Here is a 14,603-nt window from a genome sequence, read left to right on the forward strand (position 1 = left end):
AGCATTTTTCCTTCGCCAAGATAATCCATCCACCTGACAGGTGTGGCATATCAAGAAGATGATTAAACAGCATGATCATTACACAGGTGCACCTTGTGCTGGGGACAATAAAAGGCCACTCTAAAATGTGCAGTTTTGTCACACAACACAATGCCACAGATGTCTCAAGTTTTGAGGGAGCGTGCAATTGGCATGTGAGCTGTTGCCATTAAATTGAATGTTCATTTCTCTACCATAAGCTGCCTCCAACGTCATTGTAGAGAATTTGGCAGTACGTCCAACCGGCCTCACAACCACAGACCACGTGTAACCACGCCAGCCCAGGACCTCCACATCCGGCTTCTTCACCTGCGGGATCGTCTGAGACCAGCCACCCGGACAGCTGATGAAACTGAGGAGTATTTCTGTCTGTAATAAAGCCCTTTTGTGGGGAAAAACTAATTCTGATTGGCTGGGCCAGACTCCCCAGTGGGTGAGCCTGGCTCCCAAGTGGGTGTGCCTATGCCCTCCCAAGCCCACCCATGGCTGCGCCCCTGCCCAATCATGTGAAATCCATAGATTAGGGCCTAATGAATTTATGTAAATTGATTGATTTCCTTATATGAACTGTAACTCAGTAAAATTGTTGAAATTGTTGCATGTTGCATTTATAATTTTGTTCAGTATAATTTCCAAGCAGACTACCAAGTTTTATTTCCTCACGTTTCACGCTCTGGTTGCCAGGTGAGCTCGCTCATTCCACCCACACTGTCACAGCCAGGCAGGTACGCCAAACGTCACATCGATAGCTAAAATGCCGGGCAAAAGCCTGCCTGTCAGGATATTGATGTTTATGAATGGGTTTTGCCAGTCCCAACCAGGGATGTAGTGGAGGTTAAACGCTGTCTACGCACCTTTTTATCTGTGAAATAGAATTTACTCAACTTTTTTGTTGTTAATTGTATTTATCCACTTATTATTGCGTTCCCAGCATTGATCAACGCTCAGAAGGGTTATTGATCTGAGTTCTAATCGCGCCTACCTCTGCGAACGAGTGTAATCATGAATTATTAATGTATGCTTGTTATGTTCGTCTGCTCCCCCGGATTTGCGTTGTTAGCAAAGCATTCATTCACCACTCTGTCCAAAGGGAAACACCGCCCACGACATAGGCCGAGAGGTGAAACGGACTACCTCAGCCTAGACCTACAGTGGCAAGTAGCAGAGAGACGCCGCTGACAGTGGGAATTCTTTTAACATCCCTCGACTCCTGCCGTGTCAACAGACATCCCCCCAACAAAACCCCTCGGACTATTGGAGAATGAGTGTACAACTGGTAAATAGTAGCTGATGTTTCAATCAGATGTCTGGGTAGCTTAAGGGCTCTGGCTGTTAGCCAGGTAGCTAGCTATAACTAGCTGGCTAGAAGGATGAAGTTAGAAGATAACGTTGAAACGAGCCTGACCTCAGCAGGAGCAGTTGATTGAAATTAAGCTAGCTAAAATCAAAAGATGGGCTACTATAAGTTCTCATTACAAAATACCTTTCTTTACAGAGAGTAGTGAGACAGATATCGGTGAGTCAGGCTGCAATGAAGCAGGCAAAGGAGATACACAGAGAGAGGAAGCATTGAAGCAAGCAGGGAGAGAGGTTCGAAGTATAGTGGTTCCCATGTGGGGTCCCCTAAAATGTAAATAGTGTCCCCTGAAAGAATCTTGAATCTTTAACTTGTTTCTCTTCAAATGGGCATAGAATACAACATTTTAAAGTCAACTAAGGGCCTTTTCACTGTTGGAATTCACTTTCATGTCATTATGTGTTGGGACAGCCTGTGGGACCTAACATTTAGTGAAATATAAAGACAATTTAAATATAAAGACAATTTAATATTATTATCATGTAGCAAAATTAGAAATTGTGTTTTTTACATTGGATAAAAGTAGAGACTCAGAGCTAGAAAATTGTATATCATACACTACAGTTGAGGAGCAATGGGAAAGTAATTCTGCTTTGAAAGTTGATTAACTTGTAACCTCACATTTGAGAAAATGGTCTTTGAATGTTTTGGTAAACCTACTGGAGAGCTCTTCTTTGTCTACACCCATTCAGTATCGTTCACACCCTCTTAAGCCTTAGCCCCACCCATCTCTTTAAGGATTCACATGTGAGGCCATGTACTAAACAACCAAAGATTTCAAGACTAAAGGCTGGTTTATAGTACGTCTATCGACTTTTGTCACAGTGACATCATGAACATTCTGTTGTCGTCGACATCAAACTTGTCATTGTCGTTATGAAAAAGTATAAACAGAAAAACCCACCCCTTTAAAAATGAATTTAGTATATGTCAATCTAGCAAACCAGGCAACTGAAAGCAACTTTCTAAACAATGTTCTGGTTCGTTTCTAGCTTGTTAGCTAGCTAGCTAATTTTAAGTTAGCTGGCTAGCCAGTTCAAATAATGACCATATCATATAGCTGACAACGTCTTCACTTTAGCTCATTTGTCTTCATTAATACAGGAAAATAAACTCACAACAAGATCCTTATTTACAAGTTAATGGTGAGCCAATTGCAGAAAATATCTTACGGTTGTGAGTGTGATGAAATAAAAGCAGGACATTCTACTGGAGAATTTCTAGAACTTGGACACTATCGCATTAGCCTAACGTTATATCCTAATTTGACTTTAGTGCGGGTCATGTTCTTCACGTTATCGTCTCTGGTAAACACATACTATATCAAATAAAATCAACGTTTATTTGTCACATGCACAGGATACAGAAGGTGTAGTGAAATGGTTACTTGCATAGTGGAGTCTTTTGTTTAGACATGTAGCTAGCTAGCATAATCCCAACTCATAACATTACTACCCTGCATGAATCTGCAGGTAGCTAACCAACCAGGTTCAATGTTAGCTAGCTAGCATTAGGCTATAACTAGCAATGCCAATGGCTCTGAGATACGAATAATATTACTCCACAGATCATACATGTAACGTTAGCTAGCGAGCCAACAGTATGCTTTAACTAGAAATGAAAACGACTTACTGACAAAATTAGAAACGTGTAATATCTGAAAATGTAGCTAGTTAGACTATCTTACCCGTATACATGGATGGATGCTTCTCCCTCTCTGTCACGGATGCCATTGTTGCCCTTTGTTTGAAGATGTAATCCGGATAGGTGTTTTATACAACAGCCTTCTCTGTGTTCTCTTTTCGACTGCCTCTGCATATTTGCAATCAAACGGCAGAATTTTCTCCTTCTCCTTAACTATCATACTGTAATTCCACCGGGCATCCCACTGATTTCAAAACTCGGTCCTCCAGAAAGTGGAGAGCAACACTTTTGCAGTTCTACTAAGTGATATATTTAAAAAAAAGCAGTGTTAGAAAGGATTACCTACACATACTGACCAGCTCATGTTATAGACAGAAGCGCGTTACATGGCAGACCAATCTGAACTCATCTCTCGGCTAGTCCAGCCCATCCATTATCTCAGCTAATCATGGCTAGCAGGAAGGTTCCTCTCTTTCTCCGTGGCTAAACCAACTAGGCACGTAATTTAACAATTGTATTCGTATTTACAGATGGCATACAAGTTTGTTATTAAGGAAGGCATTTCTGCCAAAAAAGTAATTTTGATTTAAAAAAATGATTACATTCAAATGCCTCTCCTGTGAAGTAGTGATGCGCGACATAAGCCTAGTTTCCTGAAACGAGTCACAAATATAAATGCAACATGTAACAATTTAAAAGATTTTGCTGAGTTATAGTTAATTTAAGGAAATCAGTCAGCATCATCAGTACTGACTTACCACTCATGTATGTAGTAAATAAGCAGTGAAACACGTATTATTGAGTAGAAATTGTAAAGTAGCGATGAATAATAAGTACGTTTTCTTTCATGAGGTTGTGGCGATATACTGCGAATGCTGACCTTCTAGGCAGAGTTGCAAAGAAAAAGCCATATCTCAGACTGCCCATCTTAATCTTTTATTTTTATTGGCCAGTCTGAGATATGGCCAGTTTGCGCTGCTCTGTGAATGGAGTGGTACACAGCGATGTACGAGATCTTCAGTTTCTAGCATGGAATAGCCTTCTTTTCTCAGAACAAGAATAGACTGATGAGTTTCAGAAGAAAGTTATTTGTTTCTGTCCATTTTGAGCCAGTAATTGAACCCACAATTGCTGATGCTCCAGATACTCAACTAGTCTCAAGGCGGCCAGTTGTATTGCTTCTTTAATCAGCACAACAGTTTTCAGCTGTGCTAACATAATTGCAAAAGGGTTTTCTAATGATCAATTAGCCTTTTAAAATGATAAACTTGGATTAGCAAACACAACGTGCCATTGGAACACAGGACTGATGGTTGCTGATAATGGGCCCCTGTACGCCTATGTAGATATTCCATTAGAAATCAGCCGTTTCCAGCTACAATGGCCATTTACAACATTAACAATGTCTACACTGTATTTCTGATCAATTTGATGTTATTATAATGGACAAAAAAATTGCTTTTCTTTCGAAAACAAGGACTTTTCTAAGTGACCCCAAACTTTTGAACGGTAGTGTATACATACATATACAGTGGGGAGAACAAGTATTTGATACACTGCAGATTTTGCAGGTTTTCCTACTTACAAAGCATGTAGAGGTCTGTAATTTTTATCATAGGTACACTTCAACTGTGAGATCTAATCTAAAACAAAAATCCAGAAAATCACATTGTATGATTTTTAAGTAATTAATTTGCATTTTATTGCATGACAGAAGTATTTGATCACCTACCAACCAGTAAGAATTCCGGCTCTCACAGACTTGTTAGTTTTTCTTTAAGAAGCCCTCCTGTTCTCCACTCATTACCTGTATTAACTGCACCTGTTTGAACTCGTTACCTGTATAAAAAACACCTGTCCACACACTCAATCAAACAGACTCCAACCTCTCCACAATGGCCAAGACCAGAGAGCTGTGTAAGGACATCAGGGATAAAATTGTAGACCTGCACAAGGCTGGGATGGGCTACAGGACAATAGGCAAGCAGCTTGGTGAGAAGGCAACAACTGTTGGCGCAATTATTAGAAAATGGAAGAAGTTAAGATGACGGTCAATCACCCTCGGTCTGGGGCTCCATGCAAGATCTCACCTCGTGGGGCATCAATGATCATGAGGAAGGTGAGGGATCAGCCCAGAACTACACGGCAGGACCTGGTCAATGACCTGAAGAGAGCTGGGACCACAGTCTCAAAGAAAACCATTAGTAACAAACTACGCCGTCATGGATTAAAATCCTGCAGCGCATGCAAGGTCCCCCTGCTCAAGCCAGCGCATGTCCAGGCCCGTCTGAAATTTGCCAATGACCATCTGGATGATCCAGAGGAGGAATGGGAGAAGGTCATGTGGTCTGATGAGACATAAATATAGCTTTTTGGTCTAAACTCCACTCACCGTGTTTGGAGGAAGAAGAAGGATGAGGACAACCCCAAGAACACCATCCCAACCGTGAAGCATGGAGGTGGAAACATCATTCTTTGGGGATGCTTTTCTGCAAAGGGGAAAGGACGACTGCACCGTATTGAGGGGAGGATGGATGGGGCCATGTTTCGCGAGATCTTGGCCAACAACCTCCTTCCCTCAGTAAGAGCATTGAAGATGGGTCGTGGCTGGGTCTTCCAGCATGACAACGACCCGAAACACACAGCCAGGGCAACTAAGGAGTGGCTCGGTAAGATGCATCTCAAGGTCCTGGAGTGGCCTAGCCAGTCTCCAGGCCTGAACCCAATAGAAAATCTTTGGAGGGAGCTGAAAGTCCGCATTGCCCAGCGACAGCCCCGAAACCTGAAGGATCTGGAGAAGGTCTGTATGGAGGAGTGGGCCAAAATCCCTGCTGCAGTGTGTGCAAACCTGGTCAAGACCTACAGGAAACGTATGATCTCTGTAATTGCAAACAAAGGTTTCTGTACCAAATATTAAGTTCTGCTTTTCTGATGTATCAAATACTTATGTCATGCAATAAAATGCAAATTCATTACTTAAAGATCATACAATGTGATTTTCTGGATTTTTGTGTTAGATTCCGTCTCTCACAGTTGAAGTGTACCTATGATAAAAATTACAGACCTCTACATGCTTTGTAAGTAGGAAAACCTGCAAAATCAGCAGTGTATCAAATACTTGTTCTCCCCACTGTATATTTAATCCAATGTTTATGATAAGAACAAAGACACAATATCCTTTCATTTTAGAACATATACACTTAACGCAGGCACATCCACATCTTCAAATACTCTCACACTCCAGTCATATCTGCTTCAGAACGCCAACATTCCATTTCCTCTGAGGTGTCTGTGTGTGTGTGTGTGTGTGTGTGTGTGTGTGTGTGAGTGAGTGACTGAGTGAGAGAGAGAGAGAGACACAGAAAGAGAGAGCGAGAGAGAGACACAGAAAGAGAGAGAGAGAGAGACAGAAAGAGAGAGAGAGCGCTCATGCATGATAAAGAGCAGTCCAAGCTCCTGTCTCTGATATATATCCAGTCTGTTCTTGGGATCTGAGATGTGTCCTTGAGAACTAGCCAGAGTGTGAGTGTGTGTGTATGTGTCTGTGTGTTCCTAAACACACAAGAGGTTTCTCAAGACTGGACCAATTAAGCGGCAGGCCAATGCTTGTTACACCACAACACTCCTTCTCTGAAATGTCACACCGCCACTCCTGCCATGTGTCCCTTCAGTTAGCTGCCCTGTTTGTGTGTGTGCATGCTTGCGTGCGTTTGCGTTTATGTGTGTGTTAGGACTGATGGCTGATATTAATTCAGGGTTCATCAACTCCTATAGTGTGAGTGATGTTGTCATATAGGGTCAGTGGTGGGACATCGGTCCTTTCCATCACTACAGCCTCTGTCCCACACACACACACACACACACACACACACACACACACACACACACACACACACACACACACACACACACACACACACACACACACACACACACACCCTCTCTATCCGTCTCTGTAAGGCTGAAGGGCTAATAGGAGGAGACAGGAAGACATGGTCTACTGATCCAACACACACACACAACCTTCCACAGGTCATACCCCCCTTGCGCTGACAACAAAGGAAAGCAGAGTATAACACAGCTCTAATAAATAAAACACCGTCAGAAAATACTTTGTAGTCACACTTCAAATGTGTGAAGGCTATGTTGACATCTTTAACTTTCCTCTACTAAACTTGCTGATAGTTGTGCGGGAAAAAAAAAAACATCTCCCGGCTATAACTCCATCTGCGCTCTGACAGCAAATAGTGTTGTTGTGATTTATACCTCAGATCAGCTGGATCAATGTGTGTTACAGAGACAGATAGAGACAGAGCTGTTATAAATGATGTCTCTCTTCCTGCAGCCATGCAGCCCAGGAAAGCTTTTTGCTGTAATGCAGCCACAGCTAATGTTTACAACCATTTGTAAAGCTTGAACTCAGTAAAGTTAAGCACTGTTTCGATAAAAACAACTTTGTGTTGAAAAACTTCAAGATCCCAATATAATGGAAGCGGAAAACCTCACATATTCAGATGGGAAATCATTTCCCCATAGAGGTTTACAAAGAGAGAGGGGAAGAGAACCGGTCCAGCTTAACTGAAAGAATGTTGCAGGGCTATATAAGCTGTCAGAACATTACTATTATTCCTTAAGCTTCCGTATCTGCCTCCACTTACAGGATTGTGGTCTTATGGTGGACTCGGAGTAGGAAGTTGTCCTTTGACACTGATCTCCAGTCAGTTTTGTGAGGTTAAGATTGGGGGAGTTTAAGCTGTTTACCTTTTTTTAACACAGATTCAAAGAGCACATCATTTAAAAAAATCTAATTGTTGGCCCTACAGCTATGGAATTACTTTTGTGCCTTTAACATCAAGCAAACCTTTTGAAGTCGAGAACAAAATTCTTAGTATTGCAAACAAAAATAATGATATTGAAAGCAAAACATTAACCCAAAAGTTTTCAGAGCAAAATAAATAATATTGCAAGGAAATAATTTTGAAAGGCAAGAACAAGTGAATTGTAAATGAATGCAAAAAAAATATCTGTGAAACCTTTTCAATGATAGCACAATTGCAATTAAACACTTCCCTCTTTGCCTGAAATGTTTTCTATCTTTGGTTACATTAACCTGCACTTTGCTTTCTTTGCACTTTTATGCGGTTGCAAAGTTTTGGCGAGCATTCATTCCATGTAGGTGGGGTTATTATAAGGGAGCCTAAGATCATGCATCTCTATTGGTCAACCGGTTTTGGCGTGACAGGTCAGCCTCACCCAATGATCCAGTTTGTTTACATCCTAGCTACATGTAGGTATGTTAGATAGGCTACCGTGCGCATGGATAACTTGCTAGCAAATTGTTTGCTTGATTGCTAATTCCAGAAGTTAGATGTGTCGCTTGTAACCCCTGAACTATTATCTTCAGCACATAACTATGTTTCCTAGCTAACAGACTAAGAAGCTAGCTAGCAAGTTGAGTCACACCAATGACTGTGATCATTTCTAGATAGCTACTCTGCAACATAACTAAAACCTATTTTTTCTAAACACATCCATCTATGCATATATGGCCAGTAACATTAGCTCCAAGTTATGTGTATTTGTCAAAATTGAAGAGTGAGTAGATGGGCATAACCTTAACATTCTTTGAGTTAGTCCTTGGTGAGACAGTTGACAAAGCTGTTGCTTGACTCAATACTGTTAAAGCTGCAAGACATGGGCATTACTGCATATAGAGTTTTTCCTTGCTAATGTCGACTGGAAAATCAGGGGCATAAAGCAGATAAATAACAGTGTTTAATTAGTTCATTGATTTGTCATGGCCATGCCATAGCAATGAGTCTGCACAATTAACCATCACAAATTATTTTATTACAGGTACAGGTAACAGTTATTATTGTCATTGGTGTTCAAGAAACAGGTTACAATTTCCACAAAGTGTTCAACTCATTTTCCTTGATAATGGTTTCCAACATAAGATTGGCAGAACTTCACTAAAGAGCAAGAACATTTCTGTATTGTAATTCTACGTGCAGAATAGCTTATTGACCATGTGACTGAACACAGTTCAGCGACAATGGATAAGTCTGCCCTCCTCTTTCTCATCGATACAGTTAGAAATATTATTTGTATTTATATTTGTATTTATTATGGATCCCCATTAGCTGCTAAGAAGCGTTATTGGGGACGAAGTGATATTCCTCCTTGGCTTCTCTCAGCTATGGAGACAGGTCATCAGCTAGAACTGCCTGTGAAAAAGGAGCACAAATTATGCAAAAAGGTTAACATACAGTAGGTGGAAACCTAACACAGATTATCAATGTACAATAACGTTAAGTGCACTAGTCACAATTTAATTACTGTTTTTTATTATTCACGATAAAGGTATGCTCCGGTTTAGTCCATGTTGTCACAACCAACCATTAATTCACTCAATTTACAAAAGTATGGTCTTATTGTAGTTCAATTAGGTGTTATAGCACAGGTAGGGATGACAATTTATACACTGCATGAGGAACACTGAACTAGTGCACACTTAGGGAGGAAAGTTGAAGAATCAGGACACAAGCCGACCCTCTACCCCTAAGCCGAAGTATGCATTCATACAATCCCCCTTATGGGCTTAAAAGGAATTAATTGGTGGTGTAGGGAATATGGCGGAACTCCCCCCAACCATGGTTGTAGCAAACCATTGCCTTAAATCCATGAAGGGGAGTTAACAAGTGCAGATCATTGGAAGAAGGGAGAGCATCCACATGGCTGATGGAGGGCAGCTTGGTCAGCAGCATCTGGAAGACAGAAGGGGGCCGTCTGCTGGAGGAGCTGCTGGTTTTTCCTGCACACAGCAATGACGTTAGTCAGCTGAACCACTCCCTTGTCATAGTTTCCTAAGGGTTGGAACACAAAATAGATTAGTTGAAAGGCAATGTCAGGTCTGGACTGGAGCAAATAAGCTAATATAGAAAAGGCTTTTCTTCCAATAATATTTTTTGTACCTTTCAGACAACAGGAACTCAAAAGAATCAGATTTACTCCAGCCCTTACAAAAATGAATTTGTTGCGTCAAACTTTCCGCAATTTGAATCTGTGGCAAACCTGTGGCAACAAGTTCCAAGACCAGTAACCGTTGATGACCAAATCAGGGGGATTAGAAACATCTGTTGGAAAATGGAAACCAAGCTATCTAGCTAGCTACCTACCAAAGTTGTCTAACTTATTCATTAAACTTTCTAATAAACTTTAAAATTGTATTAGCTAAATGATGCCTAGTTAGCAATGTCATGTTTTATGGGATAGAGTGAAACACATTTTGTTGATACCAATTTCAATCTGTCAGAGCTACTGACTGGCTAGCGCTTAGCTAGCTAACGTTAGCTATCATATTTTTGCACAATTAATGTGATAGGTAGCTAGCTAACTAATGATTTGCCAAACACATTTTTTGGTGAATATGTTGCTGTCTTAATACCAATATGCACGTCAATATGCTAGTGTCACGGTTCAGTAGCATGTTAGCTAGCACAACAGCTAAGGTAGCAACAATATGAGTTGACTTGACATCAAAGCAAAACGTCCCTTTTGCAGATGGATACCCTACCCGAGGTGTTGGAAGAGGCTGGGAGGAGGGTGCATCAACACCCTAGAAATATGTTTGTGGTGCAATCACTCATAAAACTTTTTTTGTGTGTTACATGAGTGTATTGTCTTCAAGATTGATAAGGTAAGCAAATGCATGTATTCTCAAATGTAGCCCATACATTAATTATTTGTAACAATTAGATCTTTCATTGCTTTAAACTAGTAGTAGCTAGCTCATCTTGATCAATTTCCTACTTCTCTTGTTCTAGAAGCAATCAGTTACAAGGCAAAAATACTGATTGAGGCCTTTTACACCAGACAGGTCAAGGCTTCTTGAATGCATGACATTGAGATGTAAGTTACACTCAAAAAAAAATCCTGGGTTGTTTGGATGACCCAATTGCTGGATTGTTTGCCTTTAGTTCAACTACTGTTGCACATACATCTTTATATATTTGTATGATTAATATAAAAATAATATTGTTGTTCAAACTGGGCTGAAGCACATTCCACTATGCTTTCATTCTATCACAACAATGTATTTTAAATACAAATGTTACATTATGGGAATTGTGAAAAGTGCTTTATGAGTGAAATGCAGTTATTACTTAAGTAATGACAGTCATTAGTCCATGTCCTTAGTAGAGTGACCTTCAAATGTAATATATTACACTTGTTCTCTGTGTAACAATGTTTTGACTCGACCCAAATGTAAAACATTATTGTATGGCAAAACAGCATGATGTGTGTGTGTGTGCTGTCACCTAAGATAGCCTAAGATAGCTGAAGTGTGTCAGTGAATGTGAATATCTATTGATTTGCTCTGGCACTGTCTGATAGACAGTTCTGTGTTAATACCACTTAAGACAGTGTCACACGCATGCTTTGTTTTTATCAGATTGCAATCTGAGTGTTCATCAAGGCTTTAGTCAGATGTTTGGACTGTTTGGTTCATAAAATCATTTAAATCAATTTTAAGATTTCATAAGATAGGATTGATTATTATCTTATGAAATAACACATACTTAGACAATAGGGCTTTGTTTCAATGTGATATTTAAAAATATATATATATTATTGTACATTGTGGACAATTCTATGACGTGATGTATGTTCTGAAATGCTGGCAATACAAATGAATTATTTGAAATTCAACATTGTATCTTGATTGTGTGTAGGAAAGGGAAGGTAGAAAGGCAAATATATATAAGCAAAATTTAAATTATGTGCTGGGTTTATGTCACAACCCAACACACTGGGTTGTTTAAACCCAGCAATACAGTGTGATTTACCCAGCAGCCTAAGGTGCTGGGTTAGAAGCACAACCCAACCCCACTGGGTTGAATTAACCCAATGCTGTGTTTGTGCAATATTGACCCAGCACTGGGTTGCCAAAATGACCCAAATTGGGTTATTTTTAACCCAGCATTTTCTTGTGTAACAAATTCATTTTGGCAAAATTGTCACAACTTCCGCCAAAGTTGGTGCCTCTCCTTGTGCGGGAGGCTATCGGCGGTCGTCGTCACCGGCTTTCTAGCTGCCACGATCTACGTTTCTGTTTTCCATTTGTTTTGTCTGTATTGTACACACCTGGTTCCCATCACGTTAATTTGTTTCCCTATTTAACCCTCTGGTTCCCTCATGGTGTTGTGCGTGATTGTTCTTTGTTTGGTGTTGTATTCTGCTGTGAGCTGTTGTATTTCCCTACGTGGAAATTAGATTTGTTGTTTTCAGAGTAAAGTTCGTTATTTACTCAGTTCTGTGTCCTGCGCCTGACTCCGTCCTACCGCTGCACACTGACACCTGACAGAATCACGCACCACCTAAGGAGTCAGCAGGTGCACCCAGTCCTCCGTTACCGGTGGAGGAGCGCGTCCAGCAGCACGCGACGATGCTCCACAATCTGGGCACAGCCATGGATTGCGTGCTGCACACCATGGAGCGATGGAAGAGAGAGGGTTTTCCCACAACCCCATCAACTTCACCTCAACCCACAACGCTGTCCACCCCTCCGTCACCTGGACCCAGTGGGATTCGGCTCTTGCTCTCAAAGGCCTATGATGGGACGGCTGCCGGGTGCCAGGGGTTCCTGCTCCAGGTGGAGCTCTACCTGGCGACCATCCACCTGGCTCCCTCGGGTTACGAGAGAGTGTCCGCCCTCATCTCCTGTTTGTCGGGGAAAGCGCTGGAGTGGGCCAACGCCGAATGGGGAGGGATAGACGCTACGTTGGTTCGCTACGAGGATTTCACCCGCCGTTTCCGGGCGGTCTTTGATCATCCGCCTGAGGGGAGAGCGGCGGGGGAACGCTTGTTCCATCTCAGACAGGGCAAGAGGAGTGCACAAGACTTCGATCTGGACTTCAGGACCCTGGCTGCCAGCATGTGATGGAATGAGAGGGCCCTGATCGACCATTACCGGTGTAGTCTACAGGAGGACGTTCGTCAGGAGCTGGCCTGCAGGGACACCACCCTTACACTCCAGGATAACCTGTTGGCCACCCGCGGACGTCCGGATCAGGGTCCGTCCATTCCATCCCCCAGCACCTCCGACCCTACCCCTATGGAGCTCGGAGGTGCTGCTCTAAGGGTGACCGGAGGGGGGGCCGTTTCCTGCACCAAGTGTGGCCGCAGAGGGCACACTGCTGGTTGGTGCTGGGGAGGTTCCCCAGGGAGTCGAGGCAGCAGGCAGGGCACTGGTGGATCATCCCAGGTGAGTAGGCACCAGACTCACCCAGAGCTCCCTGTTGTGCACATGTATGTCTGTATAAAGTTTCCTGAGTTTTCCCCGCATTCCCAGCATAAGGCGATAGTAGATTCAGGCGTAGCTGGGAACTTTATTGACCGTGCATTTGCATTTAGATTAGGGATCCCTATTCTTCCTGTTGATGTGCCCTTTCCTGTACATGCCTTAGATAGTCGTCCTTCAGGATCGGGCCTGATTAGGGAGGTCACAGCTCCACTATGTATGATAACGCAGGAGGGTCATGAGGAGAGTCGATTCCTGATCGATTCTCCTGCGTTTCCTGTGGTGTTGGGGCTTCCCTGGTTGGCCCATCATGACCCCACTATTTCATGGCAACAGAGGGCTCTGAAGAGATGGTCGCGTCAGTGCTCAGGGAGGTGTGTAAGTGTTTCCATAGGTGCAACTTCGGTGGAAAGTCCAAACCAGGTCTCCCCAATGCACATTCCCCCCGAATATGCCGATTTGGCTCTCGCCTTCTGTAAAAAGAAGGCGACTCAATTACCACCCCATCGACGGGGGGATTGTGCGATAAATCTCCAGGTAGACGCAGCACTTTCCAGGAGTCACGTGTATCCTCTGTCACAGGAGGAGACGGCAGCTATGGAAACATATGTCTCCGAATCTCTGGGACAGGGATACATTTGGCCTTCCACTTCACCTGCCTCCTCAAGTTTCTTTTTTGTGAAGAAGAAGGATGGAGGTTTACGCCCGTGCATTGACTATCGGGGTATAAATCAGATCACGGTGAAGTACAGTTACCCGTTGCCTCTCATAGCCAATGTGACCGAGTCATTGCACGGGGCACGCTTCTTCACAAAACTGGATCTCAGGAGCGCGTACAACCTGGTGCGTATCCGGGAGGGGGATGAGTGGAAGACGGCATTTAGTACCACCTCTGGGCACTATGAGTACCTCGTCATGCCGTACGGGTTGATGAATGCTCCATCAGTCTTCCAATCCTTTGTAGACGAGATCTTCAGGGACCTGCACGGGCAGGGTGTAGTGGTGTACAGTTTTGCCACCAAGTACTAAGTCATGTTTTGCAGAGGGGTCAAATACGTATTTCCCTCATTAAAATGCAAATCAATTTCAAAAAATTTTGACATGCGTTTTTCTGGATTTTTTTAGTTGTTATTCTGTCTCTCACTGTTCAAATAAACCTACCATTAAAATTATTGACTGATCATTTCTTTGTCAGTGGGCAAACGTACAAAATCAGCAGGGGATCAAATACTTTTTTCCCTCAGATGACATTCTCATATA

The 14,603-nt window shown here is 42.4% G+C and overlaps 1 protein-coding gene across 2 annotated transcripts in view; it reads right to left on the reverse strand.

Annotated features, from left to right (window-relative positions):
• The window catches only part of LOC121536914 (ephrin type-A receptor 6), a 279,339-nt gene that overhangs the window by 152,095 nt on the left and 112,641 nt on the right, over window positions 1–14,603 (reverse strand). The gene's annotated exons all lie outside the window — the stretch shown is intronic.

Source organism: Coregonus clupeaformis, chromosome 23, assembly GCF_020615455.1.
Source record: "Coregonus clupeaformis isolate EN_2021a chromosome 23, ASM2061545v1, whole genome shotgun sequence".
Lineage (NCBI taxonomy): Eukaryota > Metazoa > Chordata > Actinopteri > Salmoniformes > Salmonidae > Coregonus > Coregonus clupeaformis.